The sequence below is a fragment of the Anabrus simplex genome, chromosome 8 (assembly GCF_040414725.1).
Source record: "Anabrus simplex isolate iqAnaSimp1 chromosome 8, ASM4041472v1, whole genome shotgun sequence".
Taxonomy (NCBI): domain Eukaryota; kingdom Metazoa; phylum Arthropoda; class Insecta; order Orthoptera; family Tettigoniidae; genus Anabrus; species Anabrus simplex.
In genome coordinates, this window is record NC_090272.1 from 40,627,636 (window position 1) to 40,647,233 (window position 19,598).

Sequence of the window (19,598 nt, forward strand, 5' to 3'; positions counted from 1 at the left end):
AATGGGGGTGTGCCTGAAAAGAGCTGCACCACCTCGGGATGAGGACACGAGTTTACCGTCACCATATCAACACAGTAATTAAAGCTGAGAGAACTTCTCCCCTTGGTGAAACTTACTACCTGACCTTTCACTCCACTTACCAGCATTACTAAATTACCCTTTATCTCCTCACGTTGTGCACCCTCCCGTTTCTACCAGCAACCATTTTCGCTTATTCTGAGTCCAGCCAGTTTTCAATTCCGTACAGTAATGTGCAGGTACTTCTTGTTGGTTTTTGCCGTACGCATTAAAGACAGTTTTCTTGTTTCCATGGGCAGACTTCTTATTCACAGAATATCGTCGAGCTGACTGCGTTATCTTCGCTGCACCTTGATTCAATTTCACTCAGTATAGTACTATCCTGGGAAAATGCACACCCTTAATACTTGAAATGACCCTTTTGTTTTGTATACTTGACTTGATCGCTAGAGGTAAAACAAAAAAATGTCATTACATAATGTTCTCTGTGAAACAAGGTTAAAGAATGATATATAGGCATAGGCTCTATATTCTGCCCTAAGACAGGTCTTCACACATCATCTATCCATAGATTCCTGTGTTCAGGCGTTCTCATCGTTTGTTGGTAGCTTCTTGCTCTCTTAACACATTCCAATAACTAGTATCTTCTCCATCCTCTTCCATTCCTTCCGTTACTGATCTTTCTAAAGCGTCCGTCAGCAAACCTTCTCTTCGCAGCCAGTTCCTTTTCCTTATACACGTCGTATTTAATTGTTTCCTTTTGATATGAACATGTCTTATGGCTGTGGGTCATCCGTAAATATATGTATCGTAACATGACAAAATGTGTCATGGAAGTGTAACCATAGCAACCGTGCAGGCAGTGATGTAAGGTATGGATGGATGCTCAAACAATGTCACCTAGCAACCGTGCAGGCTGTGATGTAAGGTATGGATGGATGCTTAAACAATGTCACCTAGCAACCATGCAGGCTGTGATCTAACCTATGGATGGGTGGTCAGACAATGTTACCTAGCAACCGTGCAGGCAGTGATGTAAGGTGTGGATGGATGCTCAAACAATGTCACCTAGCAACCATGCAGGCAGTGATGTAAGGTATGGACGAATGCTCAAACAATGTCACCTAGCAACCATGCAGGCTTTGATGTAAGGTATGTATGGATGCTTAAACAATGTCACCTAGCAACCATGCAGGCACTGATGTAAGGTATGAATGGATGGTCAGACAATGTTACCTAGCAACCGTGCAGGCTGTGATGTAACGTATGGATGGGTGGTCAGACAATGTTACCTAGCAACCGTACAGGCAGTGATGTAACGTATGGATGGATGGTCAGACAATGTTACCTAGCAACCGTGCAGACAGTGATGTAATGTATGGATGGATGGTCAGACAATGTTACCTAGCAATCGTGCAGGCAGTGATGTAACGTATGGATGGATGGTCAGACAATGTCACCTAGCAACCGTGCAGGCAGTGATGTAACGTATGGATGGATGGTCAGACAATGTTACCTAGCAACCGTCCAGGCTGTGATGTAACGTATGAATGGGTGGTCAGACAATGTTACCTAGCAACAGTGCAGGCTATGTCTTATGGCTGGTGGTCATCTGAAATTAGCAGCCGTTGATGGATGACCATGGCTGGGAGACATATTTATGATTATTTGATTTTCGCGAAGGGAAAAATGGTTTCATTTTTCTCCAATTGTTTCCAATACCTATTCGTACCTTACGTTGTCTACCCAGGACATCCATTCCACCCTTCTCAATAACCACATCTCAAATGATTCAAGTCTCCTTTTATCTTCCTTTCTTAGTGTTTAGGTCTCGGCTCCATACACCGCCAAACTTCGAACAAAGCATTTCGCCAACCTCTTCCTTAACCTAAAGGTGACTTGTCTACACGGGAGACTTTTCGTTCTGTTGAAAGCTCCCTCAACAATAGCAATGCGAGCTCTTACTGCTTCTCATATCACCTTATTATGCTATCGACGTATTTGAAAACTGATACTTGTCAAGTATTATCTTGGTTTGCTTTGTTCCCTAGTGTGCTTATTACCACGCTCTTTTTTTTTCTTGTTCTTATTAATTCTCATTCTGCATTGCTCACAGGTTGGGTTCAGGTCTGTTGGCGTTCCATTTAGAACTGCTTCACTATCTGCTAACACCATGTCATCCGCACATCGAATACACTCTAGTCTCCTAGCACATGTAGCTACTCCTCTTCTCCATCTAGGCATTTCTCAACAATATCTTCCTCATAAACGACGAACAGTATGGGAGAGAGGTTGCAACCTTGTCTGAAGCCCCTTCTAATATAATATAATATAATATAATATAATATAATATAATATAATATAATATAATATAATATAATATAATATAATATAATATAATATAATATAATATAATATAATATAATATAATATAATATAATATAATATAATATACAATGTACAAAGTATGGTGTTGTTCGTTACTATCCTCACGGATGTATTTGCAAAGTTTCTAGTTAATGAAATAAAGCACATGATCTGTTGCGGTAATAGAATGTAATATTATGTCAACAAAACTCTTGAAAATACATCACACAAAAAAATTGAATTAAACGTTCCTTGGAACAACACTACGCGTCTAACTGTTAAAAAGTCCTTCAAAGATCTTCATCACGGAGACAAATGTACTCATAAGTTTTCTCAGAATCTACCAATTTAAGCATTTATTACCTCAAAAGAAAGCGCTTGATCCACTGAGTGCTTTTAGACCAAAGCGAAGTGCGTACCTCAGTTAGAACGAAATATATGATTGCTTCGATGAGAAATTTTTTTGAAGAAATGAGCCGTCAAATTGAATGTGCACTCATAACTTTCCTCAGAATCAACTAATTTGAATAGTTAAGAGCTGAAATGAAAGAACTTGATCCACTGGGCATTCTTAGGCAAAACAAACTCCGTGCCTCAATTAGAACCAAAGATATGATTGCTTCAAAGAGACAAAAAATTGAAAAATCAAATAATTTGAGGAAGGCGGAAGTTAAGTGATTTATAGTAGCTGATGACAAATCTGTGCATGAATACCTTTCAGTTAAAAGAAAAATGAAGGAAATCGACCGGATAGAATGGCCGGACTGACTGACTTTAGGCCATGAAGGCCCTTCGAGGAGTGGAAGGTAAGGGCTTCCACCATTGTTAACCGCGGTACGTGATGGGGTAGAGTGGTTAGCTCTACGCCCGGCCGCCTTTGCCCCCAGGAATTAACCTGGAACTCATTTTTGGTGTAGGCTGAGTGAACCTCAGGGCCATATGCACTTCCGAAAGTGGAAATCTCGTTTCTTAAATTTTACGACTTCCTGGCGGGGACTCGAACCCACGTCCTTCCGGGCGAACCGAGCACGCCTTTACCGCCTCGGCCAGGCAGGCCCTATAATATAATATAATACACTGACTGACAGAGCAAATGCAACACCAAGAAGGAGTGGTCAGAACTTTATGCCAATTGCAGGGTAGACTGACGTCACTGAGGTATGCTCATGATGTGAAATGCGCCGCTGTGCTGCGCACGTAGCGAACGATAAATGGGACACGGCGTTGGCGAATGGCCCACTTCGTACCGTGATTTCTCAGCCGACAGTCATTGTAGAACGTGTTGTCGTGTGCCACAGGACACGTGTATAGCTAAGAATGCCAGGCCGCCGTCAACGGAGGCATTTCCAGCAGACAGACGACTTTACGAGGGGTATGGTGATCGGGCTGAGAAGGGCAGGTTGGTCGCTTCGTCAAATCGCAGCCGATACCCATAGGGATGTGTCCACGGTGAAGCGCCTGTGGCGAAGATGGTTGGCGCAGGGACATGTGGCACGTGCGAGGGGTCCAGGCGCAGCCCGAGTGACGTCAGCACGCGAGGATCGGCGCATCCGCCGCCAAGCGGTGGCAGCCCCGCACGCCACGTCAACCGCCATTCTTCAGCATGTGCAAGACACCCTGGCTGTTCCAATATCGACCAGAACAATTTCCCGTCGATTGGTTGAAGGAGGCCTGCACTCCCGGCGTCCGCTCAGAAGACTACCATTGACTCCACAGCATAGACGTGCACGCCTGGCATGGTGCCGGGCTAGAGCGACTTGGATGAGGGAATGGCGGAACGTCGTGTTCTCCGATGAGTCACGCTTCTGTTCTGTCAGTGATAGTCACCGCAGACGCAGACGAGTGTGGCGTCGGCGTGGAGAAAGGTCAAATCCGGCAGTAACTGTGGAGCGCCCTACCGCTAGACAACGCGGCATCATGGTTTGGGGCGCTATTGCGTATAATTCCACGTCACCTCTAGTGCGTATTCAAGGCACGTTAAATGCCCACCGCTACGTGCAGCATGTGCTGCGACCGGTGGCACTCCCGTACCTTCAGGGGCTGCCCAATGCTCTGTTTCAGCAGGATAATGCCCGCCCACACACTGCTCGCATCTCCAAACAGGCTCTACGAGGTGTACAGATGCTTCCGTGGCCAGCGTACTCTCCGGATCTCTCACCAATCGAACACGTGTGGGATCTCATTGGACGCCGTTTGCAAACTCTGCCCCAGTCTCGTACGGACGACCAACTGTGGCAAATGGTTGACAGAGAATGGACAACCATCCCTCAGGACACCATCCGCACTCTTATTGACTCTGTACCTCGACGTGTTTCTGCGTGCATCGCCGCTCGCGGTGGTCCTACATCCTACTGAGTCGATGCCGTGCGCATTGTGTAACCTGCATATCGGTTTGAAATAAACATCAATTATTCTTCCGTGCCGTCTCTGTTTTTTCCCCAACTTTCATCCCTTTCGAACCACTCCTCCTTGGTGTTGCATTTGCTCTGTCAGTCAGTGTATAATATAATATAATATAATATAATATAATATAATATAATATAATATAATATAATATAATATAATATAATATAATATAATATAATATAATATAATATAATATAATATAATATAATAATCATCAGCTGTATACTCATGTCCAGAAGATCTCTGATGTCATGCGGAGAAGGAGAATGGCATTTTATGGCCACTTGCTAAGACTGAAACCCACACGATTATCGAACCAGATCTGTACCTATTTTAAAGAAAAGAAGATGCAGCCAACTTGGTTCAAGGAGGTACAGGAGATGGGCATCACTTATGAAGATATACAAGAACGCAACCCACTCTGGAGGATACTAAAACACCAGGAAGGTTTTCAAGAAAGGCCGATGTTCTAGAAGGGAAATATGTGGACGGTGGAAGCGAATGAAGGAGCACTGGGCAAAGATCAAAGACCAGAAAAAACACCTGAAATAACGTGGTCCTTGGTAGACTGATACAAACTAACAAAAAACAAAAAAAAGTCACAAAACCTTTCAGAATGTGGCTAGCGGCTGGAGGTCATTTCACAACACTTATTATCCATGCAAATAAAGTTGAATGTTGAAGACATGATTGAGCCTACAAGAAAATCAAATGAAGCTGTCAATTGTCCATAGCATGTCGCTAATGATAGCTGGGCCACCAGAGACGTAACACTTCTTGTGAGTCTCTCTTTACTTACAGTAATTGACCACTCATTTTATAAACTGCCTGTGGTTAAAGGATTGGAGACCTCTCCCGGTTCCAAACCCAACTCTCTCGCTGAATTTGAGGTAAAGTTAACCTCAATCGTAAGGCTCATACAATACCGGCCATAAAGGAGCCATGAAATGTCATCTAGAACCTAAAATTTTCTACTAGACCTCTGTATTTTTTTCCCTAAGCTCTTACATCTAATACTATATACGTCGCCTGATTTCATTGAGTTAGGCCAAGTATTCTAGAAGTTACAGTATATATTTTTAATTGTCAAACAAACTTTTTTTTTTGAAATATAGGCTAATATAGGCCACTGTATACTCTAATCGGGCTTGCAAGTAGTGGACTATTACCACCAAGATTCTTTAGTAGACTTACCGATACGTGGGGATCATTTTTGTATAAATGTAAAAAATGCAGCACCGTTTTTGTGTTCACTTTTTTCACAGCAGTGCGAAGATGGTCGGCTTTTCCTTGCTCTTGTCATAGGTCTCAGCGCGAGCTATCGGCGTCAGAAATGTTTTCTTCCTGGATGTCATCTGTAGAGTGCAAATGGAACTCCCGGCGCAGATAAATCTGACGCCGATAGCTCGCGCTGAGACCTATGACAAGAACAAGGAAATATCGACCATTTTGGCAATGAAAAAAAAAATAATAAACACGAAAAAGAAACGGTGCGCATATTTTTGGGATTTCTTATATTTATACTAAAATGGCCCCCACCTATTGCTAAGTCTACAAAAAATCTTTGTGCTAAAACTTGCAATCCTCTCTAAAGAATCAGAGAAACAAGGAAATGCCATTTGGCCCTTGTTTCAATAACGGTGAAATCCTGACATTCACCTCCCCGCAGTAGAGAGGGGGCAACGACTGCATATAAATATAACACTGTATATGCAGGCGGCTAACGAATGAAGAGACCGATTATCTCCCGGTATGAGATCCCCTATACCAAGTGCCAACAGTCTCTTTGAGAGTGGATGAGCGGGTATGGGTATGGGCACTCTATTGTCCTGGGGGCAAGAAATTGTTCCCAAAGGCGGAGGAACCAGTTTGGTCAACGGCATTAGGATGCAGAAGGCAACGCGAAACCACTGCGTTTTTAAAGATCCTGAGAGATATTCCAACAAATTCACATGGCATGGCTGCAACGTCAATATCAGAGCTGGCCGTGTGGATCGTCTACCTCCGACGTCTTAAGAAGAAAACTTGCAATGAACTAGAGTTTTACAGTACATTATATTACCGTTTTTCTTATTTTTTGGTGCGACCTTCCAACAGGTAAAAATTCATAACTTCTACCATACTTGGCCTAACTAAGTGAAATCAAGCGACAAATATCGTATTAGATGTAAGAGCCCAGAAAGAAAATTACAGAGATCTAGTGGCACAACTTTAGTTTCTAGACGATATTTCTTTATATCGTCCTAAACTTTTGACCGGTTCTGTACATTGGAGGTAGGTCAGGATCGTGGCTGGTAGAGACAGGTGACACTAGTAATGAAGAACTAGATAGTTAAAGTCGCTTAAGTGCGGCCAGTATCCAGTATCATGTATCATCCAGTATCGGTGATCATGTTATTTGGAACAGAGTTCCATAATCTAGTTCCCGTCGCAATAAATGAGCGATTGTACACAGTTAATGGGAATGGCAAGGGTAGTAATAGGGCGTGCATTGTGCTGGTAATAATAATAATTTCGTGTGGCTCTTTCTAGCCGAGTGCAGCCCTTGTAAGGCAGACCCTCCGATGAGGGTGGCGGCATCTGCCATGTGTAGGTAACTGCGTGTTGTTGTGGTGGAGGATAGTGTTATGTGTGGTGTGCGAGTTGCAGGGATGTTGGGGACAGTAGAAACGCCCAGCCCTCGAGCCATTGGAATTAACCAATGAAGGTTAAAATCCCCGACCCGGCCGGGAATCGAACCCGGAACCCTCTGAACCGAAGGCCAGTACGCTGACCATTGAGCCAACGAGTCGGACATTGTGCAGGTGAAAAGAGTAAAGAAAGGTAAGTTAATTTTGAGGACAAGTACTGGGGAGTTCTCTCATTTAGGGATCCCAACACCAACACGGCTACATGAAGATTTCTGAATTCTTCAAATTTCAGGGCTGAATGTTGTTTGTAATAAGATGTGATGTGTGTCGTAGCGTAAGAAAAACAAAAATCTGATGCAGCAATTGATGCTCCTTTGTATCTTCCAAATTTGCTCATTAGTTGCGTCAATGAATACAGCATCATAGCCAAAGAATATTGAAAGAAGTAATGTTTTTTATAAGTCTGAACTTCATATTTAATGGTACAGTAGAACCCCTTTTATCCGAAATAAAGGGGGCCGAACCACTTCAGTTGATGCGTTTTTCGGATGACACATGGTAAATATTTTTGGAAGTTAAATGTCGAGATAAAAATACATAAACTCTGTTAAGCAAAGGTGCATACTGCATATTAACATTAACATTTGTACATAATATCACTCTTCTTCTTCTTCTTCTTCTTCTTCTTAATCTGTTTACCCTCCAGGGTTGGCTTTTCCCTCGGACTCAGCGAGGGATCCCACCTCTACCGCCTCAAGGGCAGTGTCCTGGAGCTTCAGACATCGGGTCGGAGGATACAGCTGGGGAGAATGACCAGTACCTCGCCCAGGCGGCCTCACCTGCTATGCTGAACAGGGGCCTTGGTGGGGGATGGGAAGATTGGAAGGGAGAGACAAGGAAGAGGGAAGGAAGCGGCCGTGGCCTTAAGTTAGGTACCATCCCGGCATTTGCCTTGAGGAGAAGTTGGAAACCACGGAAAACCACTTCCAGGATGGCTGAGGTGGGAATCGAACCCACCTCTACTCAGTTGACCTCCCGAGGCTGAGTGGACCCCGTTCCAGCCCTCGTACCACTTTTCAAATTTCGTGGCAGAGCCGGGAATCGAACCCGGACCTCCGGGGGTGGCAGCTAATCACGCTAACCACTACACCACAGAGGCGGACCATAATATCACTCATTGTATAAAATCAGTGATTTTTGGTGCAGCTATGTCGCGCCACCACTTAATCAACCGTAGGTCAGCTGGGGTAGATTCATTACTTTGTTCAACAAAGCGCAAAGCAATCTGAAATAACGAAACAATTTTTTGTTACTACTGAACTGAATACTATATACAGAAATGTTATTACAGTACTGTAATTAAAGCATGCGGTACTGTATTTTAATAAACATTCGAAATCAATCTTACCTCCAATGCAATAAATCCATCATCTGCTGTAACTTAATTCTCAGAACTGCTATTGTCAAGGTCGGAGTCGTCTGCACAATCTTCTTGACGAATAATAATAATACAACCATAATAATTCATGCTTGTTCAAGAAAAACTGTATCATGGAACGAACTGGAGGGTAAGAAACTGTTTTGTTTTATGGTACACGTGCATTCTGGCATAAGTCATAATATAAAAATAGGGTTTGCCTAGTAGCTTTCAGCATATATAGCAGGAGAATTACTAATATCGACGGCTAAGAACGAGAGGGTAAAAACAAAATATTAAAACACAATTTTGCCAGAACATTTCGGTTAAGCCGAGTATCGGTTAAGCGAGTGACAAGTTCATTCCAATTTAATTTGTGATTTATGACATCTAGATTATTCACCGAACTTCCATAAGGAATTTTGGTAGAAAATAGAGTGAGTGAAGGAATGTCTAAAGCCATTGCCCTGTTTATTAATTTCGATTGTCCAACTACAACTAATGTTCATGCTACATTTCTCTTCCAGCTCCAAGTTCACAACGGAGAGTACCGCCTACATACTGCTTACTACATTTCTGCTCTGTCATTCTGTCTTCCACTCAATGATCCTTGTACAAGAAGGGCGAACCTACCCGTGATTATGCCATGAGCTGCTAAACTTGAGAAAGCCTCTGACGTAATATTCCCGAGTAATTGCGATGTTTTTTTCATTACGAGGCCGAACCGAATATATTGGCATAAATTATATACTGTATGTAGAGCAAACTGTGACGTAACACATAGGCTTACTGATAATACCGTTAGCAGCAGGTAGGTTGGCTGGAAACACGACCGTACCCTAAAATCATAGCCTAAAGGAGGAAAATGACTGGCTACTCAGCTCTACCAACTACTGGCCACCCTCGAAAGAAAATTTACACTTAATTTGCAAACGGTGTACAAAAGTACTCCATATTTGATAATTCATTAATACGAATACGACCACCATAAGGAGTGCACCCTAGTGTTAGGTAACTCACGTCACGAAATAGGTTGGTACCCTCGAAGACAAACATGATACAGCAAAAACTGCCTTTCCCGGAACATGATGGTTCCTTTCAAAATTTTCCGTCTTGCTACTTTTGCTTGTTGTGGAAGGTAGCTGTTTCTCTATCACTTTCATTTTTTCCTTTCGTAAAAGAGTTTTACAGGTTGGCCAACGTTTCAAAGACATTTCTACAAAACGATACAAACGAACATACAGAATGAAACCAACTCACAGCTGTATCTCGTAGTCTAAGACTGAGTGACGTGACAAGTTTTGATTTTTAAATCGAGCCAACCGAAGTTGCCACTTGTTGCTAACACACATTTAAAATAATGTATTATTGTGATAAAAAAAATCAACGATGAGCCGTGCAGCGGTTTATAATACTTTTATATTGATACTAGCAGTCTCCCGCTGGCTCCGCCCGCAATGTACAAAGTATGGTGTTGCTCGTTACTATCCTCACGGATGTATTTGCAACGTTTTGAGTTAATGAAATAAAGCACATGATCTGCTGTGGTAATAGAATGTAATATTATGTCAACAAAACACTTGAAAATACATCACACAAAGAAATTTAATTAAACGTTCCTTAGAACAACACTACGCGCCGAACTGTTAAAAAGTCCTTCAAAGATCTTCGCCATGGAGACAAATGTACTCATAACTTTTCTCAGAACCTACCAATTTAAGTAGTTATTGCCTCAAAAGAAAGAGCTTGATCCACTGAGTGCTTTTAGACCAAAACGAACTGCGTACATCAACGCAGAACGAAGGATACAATTGCTTCAATGAGAAAAATGTTGAAGAAATGAGACGTCAAATTGAATGTGCACTCATAACCTTCCTCAGAATCAACCAATTTGAATAGTTAAGAGCTGAAATGAAAGAACGTGATCCACTGGGTGTTCTTAGGCCAAAACGAACTCCGTACCTCAATTAGAACCAAAGATATGATTGCTTCAAAGAGACAAAAAATTGAAAAAGTCGAATAATTTGAGGAAGGCGGAAGTTAAGTGATTTATAGTACCCGATGACAAATCTGTGCATGAATACCTTTCAGTTAAAAAAGGAATGAAGGAAATCGATCGGATAGAATGGCCGGACTGACTGACTTCGGTTTTCATAAACAGTTTTAATATATAGATTGATATTGTCATCAGTCAGAAGGTGGAAACAGACAACAGGATGTTGACTGTATAGTCACAAAGCACAACACAAAATTGTAATAAAATTACGTAATCTTGAACTGAATTGAGAAGTAAATTATCTAATGAATCAATAATGAATACAAGAATTCAGAGCATGCGTACTTCCTTAGAGTGCTTTTAGTTTATTATAAAATGTAATGTCCGCCTCTCTAGGTGCTAGGCGATCGGTCATTTACAGAAATTGTCGTTAAGCAGCCATGTGGCATGCGTTCAGGGGACTTAGACTCGAATAAATAATAATCGTATGGCCTCAGCTACCGTGTGCAGACATTTCAATTTGACGCCATCGGGCTGTCTGCTCGTCAATTTCGACGTTCCGTTTTACTCTAGGCCCCCACTAGATGGCAGACCGAGTAAACCGAAACTCTCTTGGGCGTCTATGGCTGAGATTTAATGAATTTTGTCGGGTGAACACCGAATGTGTCACCAGAGATCTTTTACATGCCGACATCGTACGACATGGAGTGTCGAATGGACTTTTTTCCGCCCTTCAAAAATCCGACTACCTCTGCTGGGTTTGAACCCGCTATCTTGGGATCCGGAGGCCGACACTCTACCGCTGATTCACAGAGGCAGCTACGAATTGCAACGCAAGCCTTAGGCCATGTGCAGATTTAGCAGCACTGCCTCGTAAAGCCTATTTGAATTCACCCTCGATGCAATCTGATTGACTAACTTGAGCAGCTGATAAAATTACAATGGCGCAGATATGTATTAAATCCTCAGTTCTCGCCCCTCACGCAAGCAAGTCGTGTTGCAAACATTCTAGGGATAGGAGTTACGAATTTTAAGTAAACAAAATATAATAAATTATGGGAACTATTTATTGCTAAAAATCACAGTCCTTTTCTCAATCATCGTTATCCGGTCCAACAGACTACCAATTTGCCTTTTTATACCACTACGAGCGTTAATGTGAGTTACTGCAGAGTTTCACTTAAGCCCTTATAACTACATTCGCTGTGGACATTTTCCAAAAATTCAAAGGGTATTGGATCAAGAAACACATTACATAAAGAATCATGTAAATAAGTTAATTTGGCTACGATCTGAATAAAAAAGGAAATGTGTAAAGAAACGAGTGATTATGAGCTGTTTTTCCGGAACTGAATTCAGGCTACAAGTGATTTTCGAAATTCGTTTTTTTATAGACATATCCAAGAATCAAAATTTGTAATCTTTCCGGGCCCGTTAGCTCTTCAACATTGGGCACAATTGAGGAAATTGCTTAATTGTACGTTTTTCGTAGTGTGGGGACCCCTAATTTATCTGCTAAGAAGACCAGCACTGACGCTCACGTTGTATCCGCCCACCACTTACCGGAAACCGCTTAGACTTCACATTTCGACGGTATTTCTTAAGTCCGTGGCATTTGGCATGCAACGACTACGCATCGTTCGCTTCCAACACAATCAAAAACTTTAATGGGGAAAAGCTTGAACACGCCTCCGTTTCTTAAAAGGGATCCGCGCTGATCCATGTAAACTGTAAATGAAAATCTGCAGCCTCTTTCTAGACATTCGACCGGATCAGGAATGGAATGAATGAAGCCCCCATCTAACGGCGAGGATAGGAAATGTGCCGGCTGCTGAAGCCTGTCGCACCCCTCTGGGGCAATGATTAATGAATGGTTAATGACAGGGAGGGGGGTCTCTTCCCGCATCCCGCTCACTTCTTTCTCTCCCTGACCGCCTTCTGCGTGACGTCATGTGATATGAGACAGCGCTTGCCCGTCCTGCTGACACGTATTACCTCTACAGTCTAAAATGGTCATAACTTCTGAACCATTCATGTAAATAATGTCCTGACAAGATTATTGTAATCTTTATAAAATACTGGAGGAGATCAAACAATTCATTTTGATGAGGAACTCGAGCATAATATCGAAATATTTATTTAATTTTAATTTAATTTAATTTTTCCGCGGACTATAACATAAAATCGCTTCTAGAGGGCAGCCAGTTGGAAATAGGTATGTGCCATCCCGGACTTTTTTGTAGAGTATTCTATGCTCTACAATTCGTACATTTACACTTGGGGTCTATCGTTGATGCTTCACGCAGCGTAAGCCAAGAAAGCAAGTGACCGACCGACATTTTTATCTCTTTCTACGTATTTATTGTATATCGGATTACGGATACATAATAATTTCAATCACTCACTCAATCACTACTACTGATCTGCATTTAGGGCAGTCGCCCAGGTGGCAGATTCCCTATCTGTTGTTTTCCTAGCCTTTTCTTAAATCATTGCAAAGAAATTGGAAATTTATTGAATATTTCCCTTGGTAAGTTATTCCAATCCCTAACTCACCTTCCTATAAACGAATATTTGCCCTAATTTGTCCTCTTGAATTCCAACTTTATCTTCATATTGTGATCTTTCCTATTTTTAAAGACGCCATCCAAACTTATTCGTCTACTGATGTCCTTCCACGCCATCTCTCCACTGACAGCTCGGAACATAACACTTAGTCGAGCAGCTCGTCTCCTTTCTCCCAAGTCTTCCCAGCCCAAACTTTGTAACATTTTTGTAACACTACTCTTTTGTTGGAAATTGCCCAGAACAAATCGAGCTGCTTTTCTTTGGATTTTTTCCAGTTCCTGAATCAAGTAATCCTGGTAAGGGTCGCATACACTGGAACCATACTCAAGTTGAGGTCTCACCAGAGACAAATATACTCTCTCCTTTACATCCTTACTACAACCCCTAAATACTCTCATAACCATGTGCAGAGATCTGTACCCTTTATTTACAGTCATATTTATGTGATTACCCCAATGAAGATCTTTCCTTATATTTATACCTAGGTATTTACAATGATCCCCAAAGGGAACTTTCACCCCATCAACGCAGTAATTAAAACTGAGAGGACTTTTCCTATTTGTGAAAATCACAACCTGACTTTTATCCCCGTTTATCATCATACCATTGCCTACTGTCCATCTCACAACATTATCGAGGTAATTTTGCAGTTGCTCACAATCTTGTAACCTATTTATTACTCTGTACAGAATAACATCATCTGCGAAAAGCCTTATCTCTGATTCCACTTCTTTACACATATCATTTATATATATAAGAAAACATAAAGGTCCAATAATACTGCCTTGAGGAATTCCCCTCTTAATTTTTACAGGGACAGATAAAGCTTCACCTACTCTAATTCTCTGAGTTCTATTTTCTAGAAACAGAGCCACCCATTCAGTCACTCTTTTGTCAAGTCCAATTGCACTCATTTTTGCCAGTAGTCTCCCATGATCTACTCTATCAAATGTCTTAGATAAGTCAATTGCAATACAGTCCAATTGACCTCCTGAATCCAGGATATCTGCTATATCTTGCTGGAATCCTACAAGTTGGGCTTCAGTGGAATAACCTTTCCTAAACCCAAACTGCCTTCTGTCAAACCATTTATTAATTTTGCAAACATGTCTCATATAATCAGAAAGAATGCTTTCCCAAAGCTTACATACAATGCACGTCAAACTGACTGGCCTGTAAATTTCAGCTTTATGCCTATAACCCTTTCCTTTATACACAGGGGCTACTATAGCAACTCTCCATTCATTTGGTAAAGTTCCTTCATGCAAACAAAAATCAAACAAGTACTTCAGATATGCTACTATATCCCAACCCATTGTCTTTAGTATATCCCCCGAAACCTTATCAATTCCAGCTGCTTTTCTAGTTTTCAACTTTTGTATCTTACTGTAAATGTCATTGCTGTCATAGGTAAATTTTAATACTTCTTTAGCATTAGTCACCTCCTCTATCTGGACATTATCCTTGTAACCAACAATCTTTACATATTGCTGACTGAATACTTCTGCCTTTTGAAGATCCTCGCATACACACTCCCCTTGTTCATTAATTATTCCTGGAATGTCCTTCTTGGAACCTGTTTCTTCCTTAAAGTACCTATACATACCCTTCCATTTTTCACTAAAATTAGTATGGCCACCAATTATGCTTGCCATCATGTTATCCTTAGCTGACTTCTTTGCTAGATTCAATTTCCTAGTAAGTTCCTTCAATTTCTCCTTACTTGCACAGCCATTTCTAACTCTATTTCTTTCCAACCTGCATCTCTTTCTTAGTCCCTTTACTTCCCTGTTATAATACAGTAATATATATTATAGTGGTTCACTACGTGAACAGTGTTCGTGTTGTCAGTATCTGAAATAGAACAACTGTACTGATTAATATGCAGTCAACATATTATGGAAACGTGTGTGGCGCTATAAATTGTCCGTACGTAAAAGAACTCCCGTGGGACAAAATTACGGCACCTCGATTCTCAGAAAACCGTAAATGTTGTTAGTGAGACGTAACACAAATAACATTATTATTATTTTGCATATTATAAAGACAATAACGACAACAACTGTCATAGCCAGTTACTTTGCTACTGTGATGGCATAACAATACTTCCTCGTCAGCAATGCTTGCTTGTTGAAACACTTTGTAATAAACTCTTGATTATCTCCATTATTACAGCTCGTACGGTAAAAAAGGTTTCAGATATAAATGATTGAATGAAAATCATACTTTCTATAATAATTACTGTTATGTGTTAATAGCCGGCCTGAGTAGCAACTCAAATGGTAGAGCGTTGGCCTTCTTAGCCCAACTTGGCAGGTTCGATCTTGTCTCAGTCCGGTGGTGATGGTGCTCAAAAACATAGTTAGTGGGACGTAAAATCCAATAACATTAACATTATTATGTGCTAATAACTTATACTTCTGAATATACTTCGAAGCTCGTGAAATAATACAGTATCCGTGATCCGATATACAGTAAATACGAAGAAAGAGACAAAAATGTCGTGCGAGAAGAGACCTGTTACTGGATCTCGGTTATTTCAAAAGGGGGCCTCACACATCCCAGTCATGAGTGGTTAAAAAACATAGCCCAGTTCGAAATTTCATTTGGTGTGTTTCACGGTAAGAGTGTATCCACATGCAAACACGTAATGAAAACTCTTATTTCTATTATTAAGTCAAAATTTCCAGTATTCCATGACAAAATAATTTGTCTCTACGTAAGGACCAAGACATTTATTAGGATATGGCATTTTAATGCAAAGAGTAAGGAGCTAGCACTGAGAAAATATGCCACTAAGAAGGCTAAGCTTTGGGCTGGTTCATCAAATAATTATGTCTCCTGACACTTACGTCTTAATCTATATATATAAAATAACTTGTCCTGACTGACTGACTGACTGACTGACTGACTGATTCATCATCGCCGAGCCAAAACTACTGGACATAAAGAAATGAAATTTTGGGGATATATTTATATTAAGATGTAGGTGCTCGCTAAGAGAGGATTTTTGGATATTCCTTCGCTAAGGGGGTGAAAAGGGGGGTGAAATTTTAAAATGAGTGTATCTATATCTCAAAACTTTAAACGTTTACAGATGTAAAAATTGGTATTTAGAATCTTCTTAAAAAATAAGGAAACACGTATTTTTTTGTTTTCCGAAAATCCCAATAGGAGGGGTGAAAAAGGGTGAAAATGGGGAAAAATGGGTTGAATGCCTTTAATCAGGATACCGGTACTTATATCTCAGAAACTGAACATATTACAGACCTGAAAATTGGTACTTTTGATCTCTTTTAAAAATAAAGAAACACGTATTTTTTTGTTTCTGGAAAATCCAATTAATGGGAGGGTGAAAAGGGGGTGAATTTTTAAAATGAGTGAATCTATATCTCCAAACTTTTTAAGTTTGCAGATGTAAAAATTGGTATTTAGAATCTTCATTAAAAATAAAGAAACACGTATTTTTTTGTTTTCGGAAAATCGCAATAGGAATCGTGAAAAGGGGTGAAAAAGGGGTTGAATGCCTTTAATGAGGCTACTTATATCTCAGAACCTGAAGATATTACAGACCTGAAAATTGGTGTTTGGGATCTCTTTTAAAAATAAAGAAACACGTGTTTTTTTGTTTTTGGAAAATCCAATTAATGGGGGGTGAAAAGGGGGTGATTTTTTAAAATGAGTGTATCTATATCTCAAAACTTTTAAAGTGTATGGATGTAAAAATTGGTATTTAGAATCTCCTTTAAAAATAAAGAAACACGTATTCTTTTGTTTTCGGAAAATCAAAATAGGAAGGGTGTAAAAGGGTGAATAACGGGTTGAATGCCTTTAATGAGGCTACTTATATTTCAGAACCTGAAGATATTACAGACCTGAAAATTGGTATTTTGTATCTACTTTAAAAGTAAAGAAACACGTATTTTCTTCGTTTTTGTAAAATCCAAATATTGGGGGGTGAAATGGGGGGATGAAATTTTTAAAATGAGTGTGTCTACATCTTAAAACTTTAAAATTTACAGATGTAAAAAATGGTAGCTAGAATCTCCTCTAAAAATAAAGGAATACGTATTTTTTGTTTCCTGTAAATCCTAATAGGAGGGGTGTAAAAGGGTGAAAAATGGGTTGAATGCCTTTAATGAGGATACTTATATTTCAGAACCTGAAGATATTACAGAACTGAAAATTTGTATATGGGAGCTCCTTTAAAAATAAAGAAACACGTATTTTTTAATTTTTGGAAAATCCAATTAATGGCTGTTAAACAGGAGTGACAAATTGGGGTGCATTTTTTGAAAGACTATATGTACAGAATATCTTGGAAACGTAAAATGTTACAGACGTAAAAAGTGGGTGTTTGGAATCTCCTGTAATGTAAGGAAACATAGGTGATTTGTTTTTGGAAACTCCACTTAAGGGGAACTCAAAAGGGGTGAAATTTTAAAATGAGAATTTTTACAGTATATCTAAAAAAACTTAACATGTTACAGAAGTGAAAAATGGTATTTTTTACCTCTATTAAACATAACGAATCGTGTATTTTTAGTTTTCGGAAATACCACTTGGGTGGTGGGGTGTGGGTAAAAGTGACTGAAAATGTTGAATTCTTTTAATTAGGCTACTGATATCTCAAAAATGAAGATATTACAGACGTGAAATTTGATATTTGCAATCTGCTTTAAAAGTAAAGAAAGACGTATTCTCGGAAAATCCAATGAAGGGGGGGGGGGGTGAAAGAATTGAAAATTTAATTGACTTAATTGTATGAGAATGCATACATCTAATAAAAACTAAAGTTGTTACAGACGTGAAAATTCGTATTTCGATCTCCTTTAAAAAAAAAAAAACGCCTTTTGGTGGGGAAAACCATCTTGGAGGGTGGGAGTGTAAAGGAGTTGAATTCCTTTCATGAGGACACATAAATCAAAAACTGAAGAAGTTAGAGTCGTGATAATTGGTATTGAGAAGATCCTTTACTATTAAAGAAACAAGTATTTTTTGCGGGAAAATTCACTTAGGGGGGGGGGGGATTATTGTGAAATGAAGTGAAAAAAGGAAATTATTTTTATGGGGATACTTATATCTCAAAACTGAAGGTAATAGACGTGAACATTGGTGTTTGGAATCTCCCTTAAACATAAAGAAACAAGCATTCTTTTAATTTTTCTTTTGTGGGGGGGGGGTGGTGGCTGTAAATAAACTTAACGGCGGTGGGGTGTAGAAGGAGGTGAGACCAATTGATTTTACTGTTATTAATGTACTTATAAGGATCCTCCGTTGCTCAGGCGGCAGCGTGCCGGCCTCTCACAGCTGGCTTCCGTGGTTCAAATCCCGGTCACTCCATGTGGCATTCCTGCTGGGCAAAACGGAGGCGGGACAGGTTTTTCTCCGGATACTCCGGTTTTCCCTGTCATCAGCCATTCCAGCAACACACAATAATAATAATAATAATCCGGACCGTCGTCAAATGTGCGGACCGCGCTGGAAACGGCTCCTGGACGGGTAATGACTAAGAATGCAGTCCGGCCGCGGGTTCAGTCCCGCCAAAGCACCCAATATGACACCACGCCGGATCTTCTGAAGGATTTTATACATATTAAAATGATTATAGGAAAAGATGGCAAAGATTTACGGACCCAACTGACCGGGAGGAATACCTGAGCCTAGCCCGGGAAGTACGAAATCGATTCCTGGAAAGGAAGATTGAAAAATGGGAGGAAACATGCAGTAATCTAATAGAAAACGAGTCAGATCGGGAATTTCGGTGGATTATATATCTAAAACAATAAGCATTCAATTATAAATTTCAGTATAATACCGTAGCGAAGCACGGGTATCTTGCTAGTAATTTAATATAATTCCACAAAGATGTCGATATGATGTATATTTTCCTATGCCATTTTATATAAATATTTATTCCATGAGGAAATTAATTATTTTGAGTTGCATTATATGTCATGTATTTGATAGTTGATGTTCTACCTGCTCAGCATGTGACGAAATTTAACGTATTTTCACGTTTGTAAATCTATTGGAAATGCCATTACTTATCGAATCGGACTAAACCAGACTATTTGATGAAAGATTGGGAAGATGTTTCACAGGCACAAGAACGCACAGGCTTGCTGTACTACGACTGTGTACCTTACTCGCTATCGTTCATATCACGTGACGTCATAGCGCTCCAGCCAATGGA

General features: G+C 40.3%; 2 protein-coding genes across 2 annotated transcripts in view; one reads left to right on the top strand and one right to left on the bottom strand.

Annotated features, from left to right (window-relative positions):
- The window catches only part of ProRS-m (prolyl-tRNA synthetase 2-like protein, mitochondrial), a 114,754-nt gene extending 112,515 nt beyond the window's left edge, over nt 1-2,239 (top strand). The window contains exon 8 of the transcript XR_011018651.1: nt 2,135-2,239. The gene's annotated coding sequence lies outside the window, so the exon portion shown is untranslated. The remainder of the gene's footprint in view (nt 1-2,134) is intronic.
- LOC136878703 (uncharacterized) overlaps nt 1-19,598 on the bottom strand; it is a 312,679-nt gene that overhangs the window by 36,313 nt on the left and 256,768 nt on the right. The window lies entirely within an intron of this gene.